Source organism: Hevea brasiliensis, chromosome 9 (assembly GCF_030052815.1).
Source record: "Hevea brasiliensis isolate MT/VB/25A 57/8 chromosome 9, ASM3005281v1, whole genome shotgun sequence".
Lineage (NCBI taxonomy): Eukaryota > Viridiplantae > Streptophyta > Magnoliopsida > Malpighiales > Euphorbiaceae > Hevea > Hevea brasiliensis.
Genome location: NC_079501.1, coordinates 22,959,218 through 22,975,177, shown reverse-complemented (window position 1 = coordinate 22,975,177; position 15,960 = coordinate 22,959,218).

Genomic DNA, 15,960 nt, shown 5'->3' with positions numbered 1-15,960 from the left:
TGATATCCAATTGATGCAGGGGCCAATCATATGTAACTGCTAAAGAGATAAACAAGCGAATAGAAGTAAGTTTAGCTACAGGAGAAAAAGTATCATAGTAATCAACCCCATATGTCTGAGTATATCCTTTTGCTACAAGGCGTGCTTTTAACCTAGCCACAGAACCATCAGGATTTACTCATCAGAAATACCCATTTGCAACCAATAGCTTTCTTACCAGTGGGCAAAGGCAATAGTTCCCATGTACTATTAGCATCTAAAGCCTCCATTTCCTCTTTCATAGCATCACACCAGCCAAGATGAGACAGTGCCTCACCAACAGTATTAGGGATAGGAACAGAGTCTAAAGAAGTAACAAAACACCGAGAACAAGAAGAAAATTGATTATAAGAAACAAAAGAAGAGATAGGGTAAGTACATGAACGTTTACCTTTACGAAGAGCAATGGGTAAGTCTAGATCAGAATCATGATTAGTATGAGGTACAGGATCTCCCAACAAAGTAGCTGGTGGAGGATCTGAGTCAGGAATCTCCAATCTCCTGGAATAAACATGAACAACGGGAGGTCGAGTAGGTCTAGAGACAGAAGGAACAGGCTGTGAGAGAGGACTAGACATTGGTTGGACAGTATATATTAAGAGATCATCCTCCTCCCCCTGACTCTCATACACAGATGATGGAGGAAAAAATAGAGTGGACTAAAAAAATGTGACATCTGCAGAAACAAAATAACGATTAAGAGTAGGAGAGAAACAACGATACCCTTTTTGGAGCCGGGAGTACCCAAGGAAGACACATTTGAGAGATTTTGGATCCAATTTAGTAACCTGTGGACGAACATCACGCACAAAACAGGTACAACAAAAAATACGGGGTTCAACAGGGAACAAAGATTTTGTAGGAAACAAAGCAGTATAAGGAATATTCCCATTAAAGACAGAAGACGGCATACGATTGATAAAAAAACATGCCGTAGAAACTGCATCCGCCCAAAAGTGTTTAGGTACTTTCATTTGAAAAAGAAGAGCACGAGTTACCTCAAGAATATGCCGATTTTTTCTTTCGGCCATGCTATTTTGGGATGGGGTATCCACACAGGAAGACTGATGAAGAATGCCATTTTGTGTCATATAAGGCTGAAATTGTGCTGAAAAGTATTATTTGGCATTGTCACTTCTTAATATGCGCACAGAAATATTAAATTGAATTTTAATTTTATTACAAAAGGCACAAAAGATAGAAAACAACTCAGAACGATTCTTCATTAAATATAACCAGGTAACACGAGAGTAATCATCAACAAAAGTAACAAAATAACGAAATCCAGTTTTAGATGTAACAGAACAAGGACCCCAAACATCAGAATGAACTAACTCAAAAGGGGATAAGCCCGTTTATTGACTCTAGACACAGAAGGCAAACGATGATGTTTTGCAAACTGACACGACTCACATTCTAGTATTGATAAAGACTGAAATTGAGGACACAGCTTATTCATGGTAGACAAAGAAGGATGACCCAATCTACAATGAGCTTCAAGAGGTGTTAAGGTACTGGAGCAAATAAGCGACCGCGGTACATGATTTTCCAGAATGTAGAGACCACCTGACTCGCGTCCTCTACCAATAATCTGCTTCGTCGTAAGATCCTGAAACAAACACTAGTCAGGAAAAAAGGAAACAATACATTAAATTCCTCATATACCCGTTTAAAATCCATAAAATAAGCTGTGAGAGACTTATCCTCTTTCTCAGTACGGTAGAATGCCTTACAAACATCATAAATACGGGAGATATTCTCTTTACCAGAATACAGAAAATCTAAGTAATCAATCAATTCCTTAACAAATTCACAGTGATTAATTAAACTAATTACCTCACTATGAATCGAGTTCCGAAGCTGCAAAAACAACCGAGCATCCTCCCTTAGCCAAGTTTGTCGTGTATCATCAGTGGGTGGATCTTTAATAAAGTGATCATCCTTATCAATGCTACGCAAATAGACCCTAACAGTATTACTCCACTCCAGGTAATTTGAACTATTAAGTTTGTGTTCCGTGATCTTTGTCATCACCAGAATCACATCAGAAATAACATTCTTATTGTCTGCCATTTGTTGAGACAAAGAAAACTAACCGAAACGCTAATCCAAAGTGCTTATAGCAGCAAAATAACCCAAAATCATAAATCAAGCAAATACCGAAATAGGATCTGAGAGCCAAACCTCAGAAGTCCTTTAATGATATACTGGATTAGGCAACAGCACACAGTGGTGGAATGAGGGGGTTGAGGCGACGCTGGCGATATAGATCGGGGTCGAAACGGCCAGTCGACGGCCAAGGTCTCTCCTGAGCTGGGTAGTGAGAACAAATAGTCACCCTAGATTGATGACCTGCTCTGATACCATGTAGATAGAGATAATTCTTATTGATTTCAATTAATCTGTACATGGATATATATATACAATTGATTCCTATAATTGTGTTCTACTAATTAGGAAGAAATCCTAAATAGGAATACAGAATACAGAATATACAGAGAAATAATATAGTGATTGACTTTCCATAACAAGAATCATACAACAAAAGGTAAGAACAGATATGTACACAAAAATTCTTAAACAAATGCCCTAAATAAATGCAAAATAAGTGACAGCTAACAGCTGCCTTTCCAATACCCCCCCTCAAGTTGGAGCATGGAGATCTCGAATGCCCAACTTGCGAAGAAGAAAGTCAAACTGATCATTTCCCAACGCCTTTACGAAGATATCCGCAGGTTGCATTGAACTACATACATAATCTGTTCGAATGTTACCATTCAATATCTCATCACGGATAAAATGACAGTCCACTTCAATATGCTTGGTACGTTCATGATAGACAGGATTAGCAGCTATATGCAGAGCTGCCTGACTATCACAATACAAATTCATAGGTTATGCGCCAACTCAACTCAACTCAACTCAACTAAGCCTTTATCCCAAAAATTTGGGGTCGGCTATATGGATTCGCTTTCTCCACTCTGAACGATTTTGGGTTAAATCCTCAGAAATGTGTAATGCTTCTAGGTCATGTTGTACTACTCTCTTCCAAGTCAATTTAAGTCTACCCCTTTTTTTCTTTCTATCCTCTAACCTAATGTCCTCTACTTGTCTAACTGGAGCCTCCGTATGTCTACGCTTCACATGACCAAACAACCTCAATCTCCCTTCCATCAACTTATCTTCAATTGCACCACTCCTACCTTTTCTCTGATACTCTCATTACGGACTTTATCTAGTTTAGTATGGCCACTTATCCACTTTAACATTCTCATCTCTGCAACTCTTATCTTAGATGCATACGACTCTTTCAGTGCTCAACACTCACTACCATATAACATAGCCGGTCGTAAGGCTGTACGGTAAAATTTTCCTTTCAATTTATTGGGAATCTTACAATCACATAAAACTCCCGTGGTAAGTCTCCACTTCAACCATCTGGCTTTAATCCTATGACTAACATCCTCCTCACATCCCCCATCTACTTGAAGGACTGAGCCTAGATATTTAAAGTGATTACTTTGGCGCAGTATCACTCCATTCAAACTAACTCCTTCTCTATCACTAGTTTGGCCTTCACTGAACTTGCAATGCATGTATTCTGTCTTCGTTCTACTTAACTTAAAACCCTTTGACTCTAGAGTACTTCTCCAAAGTTCTAGCTTTCTATTGACTCCTTCTCGTGTCCATCTATTAGAACAATATCATCCGCAAACATCATGCACCAAGGAATACTTTCTTGTATATGTTTCGTCAGTTCATCTAAAACTAATGTAAAAAGGTAAAGGCTTATGGCTGATCCTTGGTGTAATCCAATTGAGATCGGAAAATCTCGTGTCCCCTCCCACTGTGCGCACAATAGTAGTTGCTCCTTCATACATATCTTTCAATACTTGTATGTACCTAATAGATACCCTCTTTTGTTCTAACACATTCCATAAGACCTCTCTTGGAACACTATCATAAGCCTTTTCCAAATCAATAAAAACCATGTGTAGATCTTTCTTCACATCTCTATATTTCTCCATCAAGCTTCTAATGAGAAAGATCACTTCCATAGTATGCGCCACACCAAGAGTTTTCAATAATCCTTTCAACCATTTAAGTTCACAAGTTGTAGTACTCATAGACCGATATTCAACTTCAGCGGATAAGCGAGACACTGTCTGTTGCTTTTTAGTCTTCCACGAGATAGGGGATTCACCCAAAAGAACAAAATAACCGGTCAAAGACCGTCTCATCAAAGGATAGCTAGCCCAATCAGAATCACAGTAAGCAGACAATTTGATATCACAATTTGCATGCAGTAGTATACCCTGACCTGGATTTCCTTTCAAAAAATGCACAACTCTAATAGCTGCCTCCCAATGAGCTTTCTTCGGTTATTGCATGAACTGAGCAAGAATATGCACACAATAAGACAACTCGGGCCCAGTTATTGTTAGATAAATAAGTCGTCCCACCAGACGCCTATACTGAGCAGGGTCATCCACATCATCACTCTCGGTAAGGGCTAGCTTGTGATTTTGTTCAAGAGGAGTTTTAGCCGGCTTGCAACTCAGTAATCCAACTTCTGAAATTACATCCAACGCATACTTACGTTGACACAAGAAAATACCATTCGAGTTTCTGGCTACTTCAATCCCTAATAAAAATTTCAGCTTCCCCAAGTCTTTCATATGAAAGCAACGACTCAAATAGTTCTTGAATTTTAATACAGCGGAAACATCATTGCTGAAATTTTTATACAGCTTATGGATTTCAGCAATCATAATAAGGTCATCCACATAAATAAGCACATTCAATTGAACAGTCCCAGCTCGAAAAGTGAACAAAGAGTAATCTGAATACGATTGCTGAAATCCATAAGCTTTCAGAGATGCAGCCAATTTCGCAAACCAACATCTAGGTGTTTGCTGCAAACCGTATAGAGATTTCCGGAATTTACAAACCTTCCTTAGTGATTGAGAAGCAAATCCAGGCGGCATCTTCATGTAAACCTCTTCCTCCAAATCACCGTATAAGAAAGCATTTTGGACATCCATCTTATGGAGTTTCCAATTCTTTGCAGCCGCAATGGCAAGAAAGGTGTGCAAAGTAACTATTTTTGCTGTAGGAGCAAAAGTCTCCTGATAATCTATGCCTTCAACTAGATTATTTCTCAAAATCACTAACCGCGCCTTGTATCGTTCAACACTTCCATCAGAATTGTATTTAATTTTATATACCCACTTGCTTCCTATTGCTTTCTTCCCAAATGGCAGATTTTTAACTGTCTATGTACCATTATCCTCCAAAGCCTGTATTTTTTTTCTCATAGCCGCTCTCCACCGTTCATCCTTAACTGCTTCTGCATAAGAGCTTGGTTCATGTCCTGTAGTAATGGTTGCCAAAAAACATCGGTGTTGTGCAGAGAAATTATCATAACCCACATAATGTGCTATAGAGTAAGGCGTACCTGAGGAATCAGATTGGGAAGGTAAGCATACCGAGGGGCTTGTTTTGATAGCATTTGTCACATAATCCTTCAAACGAACACTAGGTTGCTTGGCCCTTTGTCCCCTACCTAGTTGCTCTTCAACATCTTCACCTCTATCCACTCCCTCATTGTTTTCATGGATCAATTCTTCCGTTTCAAGATTCACCTTACTTTCTCTACCCACACTTTCATCGTGCTCCTTTCTCAAGTTGTTCTCTAAACCATCAACTTCATCACCCAACTCCTCAACTCCATTTTTAATGAGTTCATCACCCATTATTTTCTCATTTGCATATGGAAATTCTGTTTCAGCGAATACCACGTCTCTTGATAAAAAGTATTCTTTAGTTTTCAAATCATACAATCTCCATCCCTTCTTTTCAAATGGATACCCAACAAAAACACACCTACGACTTCTACTACCAAATTTATCTTTATCCCAATTCAGATTATGCGCATAACACAAACAACCGAAAACCCGAACGTGTTTGTAAGAAAGTACTTTCCCAAAGAGCATCTTATATGGGGTTTTACCATTTAATAACATAGATGGAGTCCTATTAATCAAATATCCGGCTACAAGTACACATTCTCCCCAACATTCTATGGGTAAATTTGCTTGGAAACGCAAGGCTCTTGCCACATTAAGAATATGACGATGTTTTCTTTCTACTCGACCATTTTGTTGAGGTGTTCCTACACAAGAAGTCTGATGCAACATCCCTTGTTCATCAAAATATTCTTTCAAGCACATAAATTCACTTCCGTTATCACTTCTGACAATTTTTACATTTTTTTCAAATTGGCGTTTAACTATCACAACAAATTTCTTAAAAACACAAGCTACTTCTTATTTTCCATTCAGCAAATATATCCAAATAGCACGAGAGTAATCATCAACAATTGTTAAGAAGTAAATTGCTCCACAAGAAGTTGGGATTCTATAAGGTCCCCACAAATCACAATGTATCAATTCAAAACAACCATCAGCTTTATTGTCACTGAAAAAGAAAATCCCTCTTGTTTGTTTTGCTCTAAAACAAACTTCACAAGTTTTATCAGTTTTCCTAACAATGCTACCAGCTTCTGGAATTAATTCTACCACCTTATAAGAAGGATGACCCATTCTCTTATGCCAAAGCTCAAAAGACCCCACATCAGTTACCTTGCAAGCATGTACCGATGTCACTCCCTTGAGAAAGTACAGCCCCTCGCGTTGCTCACCCGCTCCAATCAGGTTCCTCGAATTTAGGTCCTGTATAGCACAAATTTTGTTAGTGAGTTGAATAACCAAATTTGAATCATTAAGTAGCTGTGATACAGAGATCAGATTGCAATTCAAATTTGGCACATAAAGGACTCGTTGCAATTTCAAGTCTCCTCCAAGCAACACAGTTCCTTCTTTCACCGCCAAGGTCTTTTCTCCATTAGGTAACCCGACTGAGCATGGCACAATGTCACGCAATTCACTCAAAAATGCCAACGTTCCTGTCATATGATGGGAAGCTCCTGTGTCAATAATCCAAGGAAATATCCTCTGCGTACCTGTCAGCCTCTCATTGCCACCATTCTGACAAGAATTCAACATGCCCAGCAAAGCAGCCCACTGCTCTTCATTTAATCCACTAAGACCCTTTCGATCTGAATCTGTCACAATTCCACGCCCACCAACTCTAGTTGCTTGTGTGGCGTTGGCACGAGCAACTCCTCCCTTGCTACGTCCTGCTCCATTGCCACGCTTTTGACCACCTCCTCGTCCAGCAGAAGTTCCACGTGGTCTATTACCCCACCATTCTGGATAACCTATCAGCTGGAAACAACTTTCAGCATCATGTCCCTCTCGGTTGCAATTAGAACAAATTGAGGATTTGTCTTTATCCCCCCCTGAATTTCGACTTCCTGCTCGAATTGCAAAACTCATAGGATTGCCTCTTTCTTCCTTGGTTCGTGTCATAGTTTGCACCCGCTCTTGCTGAACAACCATAGCATAGGCACGATTCAAATTGGACAAGAGTTCAGTGCTCAAAATATTAGAGCGCACTGTTCTGTATCCTTCTTCATCCAAGCCCATCAAAAACTAATGAACTCTCTCTTCTTCACGCTTTCTTTCCAATTCAATGGTAAGATTGCATCTGCAGCCTGCACAGACACACTGATATCTGATCATAGTTGTTTATTTCATCCCATAACGTTTTGAGTCTTCCGAAATAGGACACGATCGGTTGACCTTCCTGCCTACAATTCGCCAGATCCAATCTCAGTTGCTGCATTCGTGGATCATTCCCAATCGAGAACCTCTGTTTAATATCCTCCCACAGATCCTTTACGTTCTTCATCTGAGAGATGGTCGAGCGAAGCGTTGGTTCAATGGTGTTAAACACCCAAGAAACTAGCATAGAGTTAATCGTCCACCAATCTTCGAGTTCCAGTGAGTCATCTGCTGGTTGCTTAACAGATCCATCAATAAAACCATATTTCTTTTTGGCCCGCAATGCAGTCCGCAAAGCTCGCACCCATTCTTCGTAATTCTCGCCCTTCAACTGAACTTGGGTAATCAAGTTACCTGGGTTGTCATTCGAATTCAGTGTGTAAGAACTAGAAGTCTTCTTCCCTGATCCAGAAATCTCATTTTTCTTTTCATTAGCCATGGCTCTAATACCATGTAAAAGAACTAAGAAATTTTGGAATAAGAATTCTAATGTTTATTGCTCTAGAAATCAAAGATATATATAAAAAATTACAACTAACAAATAGATTCCTAATTAAGCTAAACTACCAAAATTGTATCAGAATCATACAACAAAAAGTAAGAACAGATATGTACACAAAATTTCCTAAACAAATGCCCTAAATAAATGCAAAATAAGTGACAGCTAACAGCTGCCCTTCCAATACATATGATTCATAAATTTTCCATTAAAATAAATCAATTCAAAAATCAACAAAACTATTCTATTCGGTTCGGTTTAACTGATTTTTCTCTTCAAAATCGAACCGAATCGAAATAATTGAAACTCAACTCAACTCAACTAAGCCTTTATCTCAAAAATTTGAAGTCGGCTATATGGATTCGCTTTCTCCACTCTGAACGATTTTGGGTTAAATCCTCAGAAATGTGTAATGCTTCTAGGTCATGTTGTACTACTCTCCTCCAAGTCAATTTAGGTCTACCCCTTTTTTTCTTTCTATCCTCTAACCTAATGTGCTCTACTTGTCTACCTGGAGCCTCTGTATGTCTACGCTTCACATGACCAAACCACCTCAATCTCCCTTCTCTCAACTTATCTTCAATTGGCACCACTCCTACCTTTTCTCTAATACACTCATTACGGACTTTATCTAGTCTAGTATGGCCACTCATCCACCTTAACATTCTCATCTCTGCAATTCTTATCTTAGATGCATACGACTCTTTCAGTGCCCAACACTCACTACCATATAACATAGCCAGTCGTATGGCTGTACGGTAAAATTTTCCTTTCAATTTAATGGGAATCTTACGATCACATAAAACTCCCATAGCACGTCTCCACTTCAACCATCCGGCTTTAATCCTATGACTAACATCCTCCTCACATCCCCCATCTACTTGAATGACTGAGCTTAGATATTTAAAGTGATTACTTTGGGGCAGTATCACTCCATTCAAACTAACTCCTTCCCTATCACCAGTTTGGCCTTCACTGAACTTGCAATGCATGTATTCTGTCTTCGTTCTACTTAACTTAAAACCCTTTGACTCTAGAGTACTTCTCCAAAGTTCTAGCTTTCTATTAACTCCTTCTCGTGTCCATCTATCAGAACAATATCATCCGCAAACATCATGCACCAAGGAATACTCTCTTGTATATGTTTCGTCAGTTCATCTAAAACTAATGTAAAAATGTAAGGGCTTATGGGTTATCCTTGGTGTAATCCAATTGAGATCGGAAAATCTCTTGTGTCTCCTCCCACTGTGCGCACAATAGTAGTTGCTCCTTCATACATATCTTTCAATACTTGTATGTACCTAATAGATACACTTTTTTGTTCTAACACATTCCATAAGACCTCTCTTGGAACGCTATCATAAGCCTTCTCCAAATCAATAAAAACCATGTGTAGATCTTTCTTCACATCTCTATATTTCTCCATCAAGCTTCTAATGAGAAAGATCGCTTCCATAGATAAACGACCGGGCATGAAACCAAATTGATTGAGAGAGATAGAAGTATCATGACGTAGTCGATGCTCCACAACTCTCTCCCACAACTTCATAGTATGGCTCATGAGTTTAATTGCCCTATAGTTTGAGCAACTCTGTATGTCTCCTTTATTTTTAAAAATAGGTACTAAAATAATCTTCCTCCATTCATCAGGCATTTTCTTTGAGTTTAGAATCTTATTAAATAATTTAGTTAACCATGCCACTCCCATATCTCCCAAATACTTCCACACTTCAATTGGTATTTCATCGGGTCCACAAGATTTACCCATTTTCATTCTCTTAAGTGCTTCTTTTACTTCTAAAGATCTAATCCTTCTAGTATAATTCACATTCTTTTCTATTGTTCTATAATCTATATTCACGCTATTACCATTTTGACTATTATTAAAGAGATCATTAAAATAATTTCTCCATCTTTCTTTAATGTCCTCATCTTTCACCAACACTTTTCCTTCTTTATCCTTAATGCACCTAACTTGATTGAGATCTTGACATTTCCTTTCTCTCCTCCTTGCTAATCTATAAATATCTTTCTCCCCTTCTTTAGTTCCAAGTTTCTAATATAACTTTTCAAAGGCCTGTGCTCTTGCTTGACTAACTGCCTTTTTTGCCTCTTTCTTTGCTATCTTGTACTGTTCATATGCCTCATTATTATCACATTTAGGTAATTTCTTATACCATTCCCTTTTTCTCTTCACTGCCTTTTGTACTTCCTCATTCCACCACCATCTCTCTTTTGAGGGTGGTCCATGTCCTTTAGACTCTCCAAGTACTTTTCTAGCTACTTCTCTAATCATTGATGCCATTTGTATCCACATATCATTGGACTCCATATCCAGCTTCCATACTTCGGACTCGAGAAGCTCATTTTTGAACTTCACTTGCTTTACTCCTTTGAACTCCCACCACTTTGTTCGAGCTACACTATTTCTTCTGACCTTACTTGAATTGTTCCTAAACTTGACATCCAAGACCACCAACCGATATTGACTTGTTAAAGCCTCTCCTGGAATGACCTTGCAATCCTTGCATAGAATTCTATTTGTCTTCCTAGTTAAGAGGAAGTCGATTTGGCTTTTATGTTGCCCACTTTTAAAAGTCACTAAATGTGACTCTCTTTTTATAAAGTAGGTATTTGCTAGTATTAGGTCATATGCCATAGCAAAATCCAGGATGCTTTTTCCCTCCTCATTTCGACTGCCAAAACCAAAACCTCCATAAACATTCTCATAACCTTGTCTATCACTTCCTACATGCCCATTCAAATCTCCACCAATGAAAACATTCTCTTCATTCGGTATGCTTTGCATTAAATCATCCATATCTTTCCAAAACCTTTGTTTACTCTCACTGTCTAGTCCTATTTGTCTAACTATATTTATTGTTTCTCCTTCTAGTACTAGCTTTACTAGTATAATTCTATCTCCTACTCTTTTCACAGCTATCTCCTACTCTTTTATAATATAAAACCGAACCGAATCAAACCGAATTATCTTAACAACCGAACCGAATAATGCTCATCCCTACTTAAAATATCAAATACAAATCTGTACGGGCAGAAGTATTTCAAGCAGCCCAAATTTCCATAATAACCTCAAAGAAGCTTCAGCAGAACCATATGCTAGCATGTAGATCATTTCCATCAGAAGCCTTCCCTTGGATATTATGGTTGTAACACCCCTATTTGTATAGCCTGGTATATTTCACTGTTTCGGTGACCAGAGTCGGTCCGGACAATTAAGGGGATTAGAACCATACTAAAGACAACTAGATAAGCTATAAACACAAATAATTAGTAATTGCCAATTAGTTAAGTATAAATAAGAAGAACAGAACATAAAAAGTTAAACGACCCGAGAGTCACAGCGATAAGTGACCTTCTCGGGAACGACTGCGAAGTCGATTTAAACTCAAATTTCGAGCCGTAAAATGTGACGCCGCGGTCCTTAGGACCATTACGAACACAGTGGAAAAGAGAAAATCACGAAAAAAAGTTGTTAAGCCAGTCAAATAATTAGGTCAGGGAGCCGAAAGAAATATTGAATTATTTGCAAACCAGGTTGAACCGGCGAGGGGCAATTTGGTCAATTGATCCCAAGAGCTGACTCCTGACCTAACTGTCAAATAAAATCGGAAAAAAGAAAATTTGGAGTCGGAAATTAAATTAAAGAACTAATAGAAAAATAAAAAGAAAAAATAGAAAAATAAAAAAGTTAAAAAGGTAATGACATCATGTGGTGACATAAGCATGATGCCATAAATATTATAATTAATATATTTAATTAATTAGATATTTTGGTCTTTCATAAGATAAAAATTCATAAAAGAAAAAAAAAAAGACAAAGTTCTTCTTCTTCATCCCTTGCCGTCTCACTCTCACTCTCCCTCTCCATTTCTAAAACTCCATTAAAGCTTGCTTCAAGCTTTTAAATCCCTACTAAACCCCAATTTTTCCCATAATTACTTCATAAAACCTTACCACCCTCACTTGAAAAGGAGATCTAGCAAAGAAAGAAGGAAGAAAAAGAGAAAATTGAAGAAGGAACATCCAAATTAAGGTTAGTGATTTAAGTTTAAAAAATTTAGTTTATACTTTGTGTGTTTAGCTCAACTAACTTAGGAATAAACTTAAAATGAAATAAAAACATTTGTGGAGGACTAAACTGAAAATTCTGCCAGCTAGGGTTACTATGTATATGTTTGTGTTTTGATTGAATTTAATATGTTAGGCAAGCTTGTATGAATGTGGTAGTGAGATTGAGATGCTTAGATTTGATTAAATGCAACAATTTAGTGAATTAGGGTTTTGGACACTTAGGGTTTAGAGACAAAAATGTGAGGCAAATGATGTCTTTGACCCAGTTTGAGGTGAGAAATGATCAATTGTGACCAAATGAAGTGTGTTGAAAGTGTTGGAGTTGAGGTTAAATTCGGATTCAATGTGGTCATGCTGCTGGCAACAGGACCAAGGTCCCTTTGAGGGACCAAAACTGAAAATTTACAAGTCCAGTTAGTATGAGACCAATTGGGAATGAAAATAAACACAAAATGACAAAATTTTCATTTAGGAAGCATGCCCAAAAAGTGACCAAAACCTAGTGAACAAATTGACCAAATCCGAAAATTCTCAGTCTGACCTTTACAAACTGACCAAATGAACATTTGGCCATAACTTGAGCTAGGCAGGTCTAAATGACCTGAAATTTTACCAGTAGACAGATGAGATATAGACTTAAAACTTTCATGAAGAACACAAACCCAAATTACGCCATTAACCAAGTCATTTGGCCACGCAAAGTTGATAACCTAAAACTGTCAGAACCAAAATTTGCCTAGAAATCTGGGTTAAGTCCAATCCGGCAGTCATGGTTCAAATGGCTATAACTTGAGCTACAAAACTCCAATTAGAGTGATTCAAAAAGGAGAATAAACTTAAGACAATAGAAAACATTTTCTATGAAGAAAGTTTTATCAAATTCTAACAGTAAAATGACCAATGGAACAGTGCAACTTAAGACACCAACACTGAAAATTTGCAAATTTGCCTAAAAGACTTAGAATCTGAGTAAACAACCAAAACCAACAAATTTAGTGACCAAAATATGGTATGTGAGTGAAGTTGAAATTCCCATACCTATTAAGCCTTAGAAAGTCAACAATTTGACTCGAATAGTGTAGTGAATAGTAATTCCGAAATATAAAATTTCAAGAACGTCAAGTTTAGCATATTAGAGCTAGGTAAAAGTGAATTTAAATTTATTTTTGGATTTATGCTAAGTTATGATACTGAAACACTGTAAAATTGTGTATTTTAGTTGAAAAGAACACCAGGAAAGAACCCGAGGAATCGAGTCAAGGCCAAGAGGCAACTCGTTTAAGGTTTGTGCACAACTTATAATTTCTGTAAATTATTTTATGCATATTGTTTTGAAGAATTTGAAATATTGAATTGTGACATTATTATGATATTTTTTATTTAAATTGTTGAAATTTATTTTTGTATATTTGAAATGGCAATGTTATTAAATTGTTAAGATAAGTTTTGAAACCACAGTGTCATGACCATATATTTGAACACCTCACTAGCATGACTAGTGGGGGTAATCAATTTCGAATTTTGATTCCTTCTCTGGCTGAAGTGTTGAGTTGTGTGCCAGTAGAAGAAGAAATTGAATGGATATCCATATATTTGAGCTAGCTAGCCTTGTGATGACTTCTCCTTAGCCTCTGGCTATTGAGATTATATTTATTTCGAATGGCATGATATAATTGTGGGTTTTATGAAATGTGTTTTGACACTTCGAAATGAACTTGTTTAGATTAAAATCTCATAATTCATGTTTTGTATTTAATTCCCATGTTTAGTCCAATTTTTGAATAAATGTGATTTAAATTCTGCATAAAGATTATTTTCGTATGATGTGCACCATTGAGTCCTAACACTCAGCGATGGCTGTTATTGCTATCGCAGATTTAGAGACTAGAGGAGCAGCAGAGTGAGCTGCTGAGGATTGTGGAGCGACTTACCTTGAAGTTATATCGGGTATAATTTATACCCTGACTGTAAATATTCATTTTGATGTATGTATTGCACGTAATTGTATGGACATGTAAAATCGGTCTTGAGCAGCTTGTACAAAGTTTGTATAAAATTTGTAATAAATTTTAGTTTGAATTTCTTTTAATGTAAATTCTTGCAATGATGTATATAAATTACTTTGTCATTAATGAAATATGAATGGTAGTATTTTATTTTGAATTGAATGAAATTCATTAATGGTATTTGATGATTGTTGGATATTGGAAATGGTGGATTTGAAATTTGGAAGTTGATAAATGTGATGAAATTGATTGAGATAATTGTGAATTTGAAGAAATTGTTGAGAAAAATTATTGAAAGTGCTTTTTTCTCAGGTATTTGAAGAACTATTTTCTCAAAATACAGACGGCACTCTACCGAAATTTTTATAAAATTTGCGGAAAAATAAAATGAGCCAAAAATTTTAACTGGTTTTCAACTTTAATTAAATGTTTTAATACCTATTAGAAAATGCTCACCACTTATCAAAAGTAAGAAAATTGTTTAAAATCCCTTGTAGGGTACTTAATGAGTTATCGGTAGGTGAAGTTCGGTAGTTCATTAGGTATTCTACGGGATCATGTTATACCTTACAGAGGGGTAAGGTGTGACATTGGTGCTTGAGGTAAGTTAGCTAGGAACAGTTGAAGGTAAATTGAATGCATGAATAACAGTAAGAATGAGGTGCTCGAATTCCTTATCAAACCTCGAAATTGAGCGAGCAAAAATTTTTAACAAAATGCACTGCCTTTTTTTTTTTGAAAAGTGGATCCTAAATGGGCAATGAGGATAACCTTTGAACAAAATTCAATCAGCAAACAAAATACACTAAATCACAATAAAACAGACGGCAAGAACAGCATCCAAAAAACATGAAAAATATGAGAAATTATTAGATCAATTAATGCAAAATCAAGACGCAATTAAATCAAATAAAGCAATATCACAAACATACAATCTAAACCAACATAACAAGAAGGGAACAAAAAATTTAAATTTGAAATGTGAATAAAATTACCAAGAGTTGAGCTAACAACACAAACCCATTCTAAACAAGACAGAAAATCTCATGATAATAAACATATATATATATATATATATATATATATATATAGAGAGAGAGAGAGAGAGAGAGAGAGAGAGAGAGAGAGAGAGAGAGAGAGAGAAAACAGTAATGACCACCCAACTACTACCATCCTCAAAGTATCCATACCAAACCACCATTGTCAAAACAAATAGAAGAAAACTCAATTGAAGAAGCAAAATAGTACAGCAAGAAAAAACTACGAAAAAGAAGCAAACCAACTAACCTCTCACCTCAGATTCCTCTGGTTGATTGAAAGGCCAAGTACCGAATGGAAAAGAAAAACAAAGCTAAAAAAAAAAAATAAAGGAAACTGATATCAGCTACAACGGGCACGACATCACAATAGGAAAACGACGTCATGTTTCCTACTGCACATCGCATAAGAGAGAGGAACACAGTCTGCTTCATGGAAAGCAAAAGGAAGAGCTCTGGTTCAGCCAAACAAAAATAACAACAGAAAAGCAGAGGTCTGGTTTGCCGAGACAAGAAGAACAAGGCAATTTGCTAGGCCAAATAAAAATGATGTCGCTTTGGCAATGAAAGAATTTGACCCTCTTTTTTGCTACAAT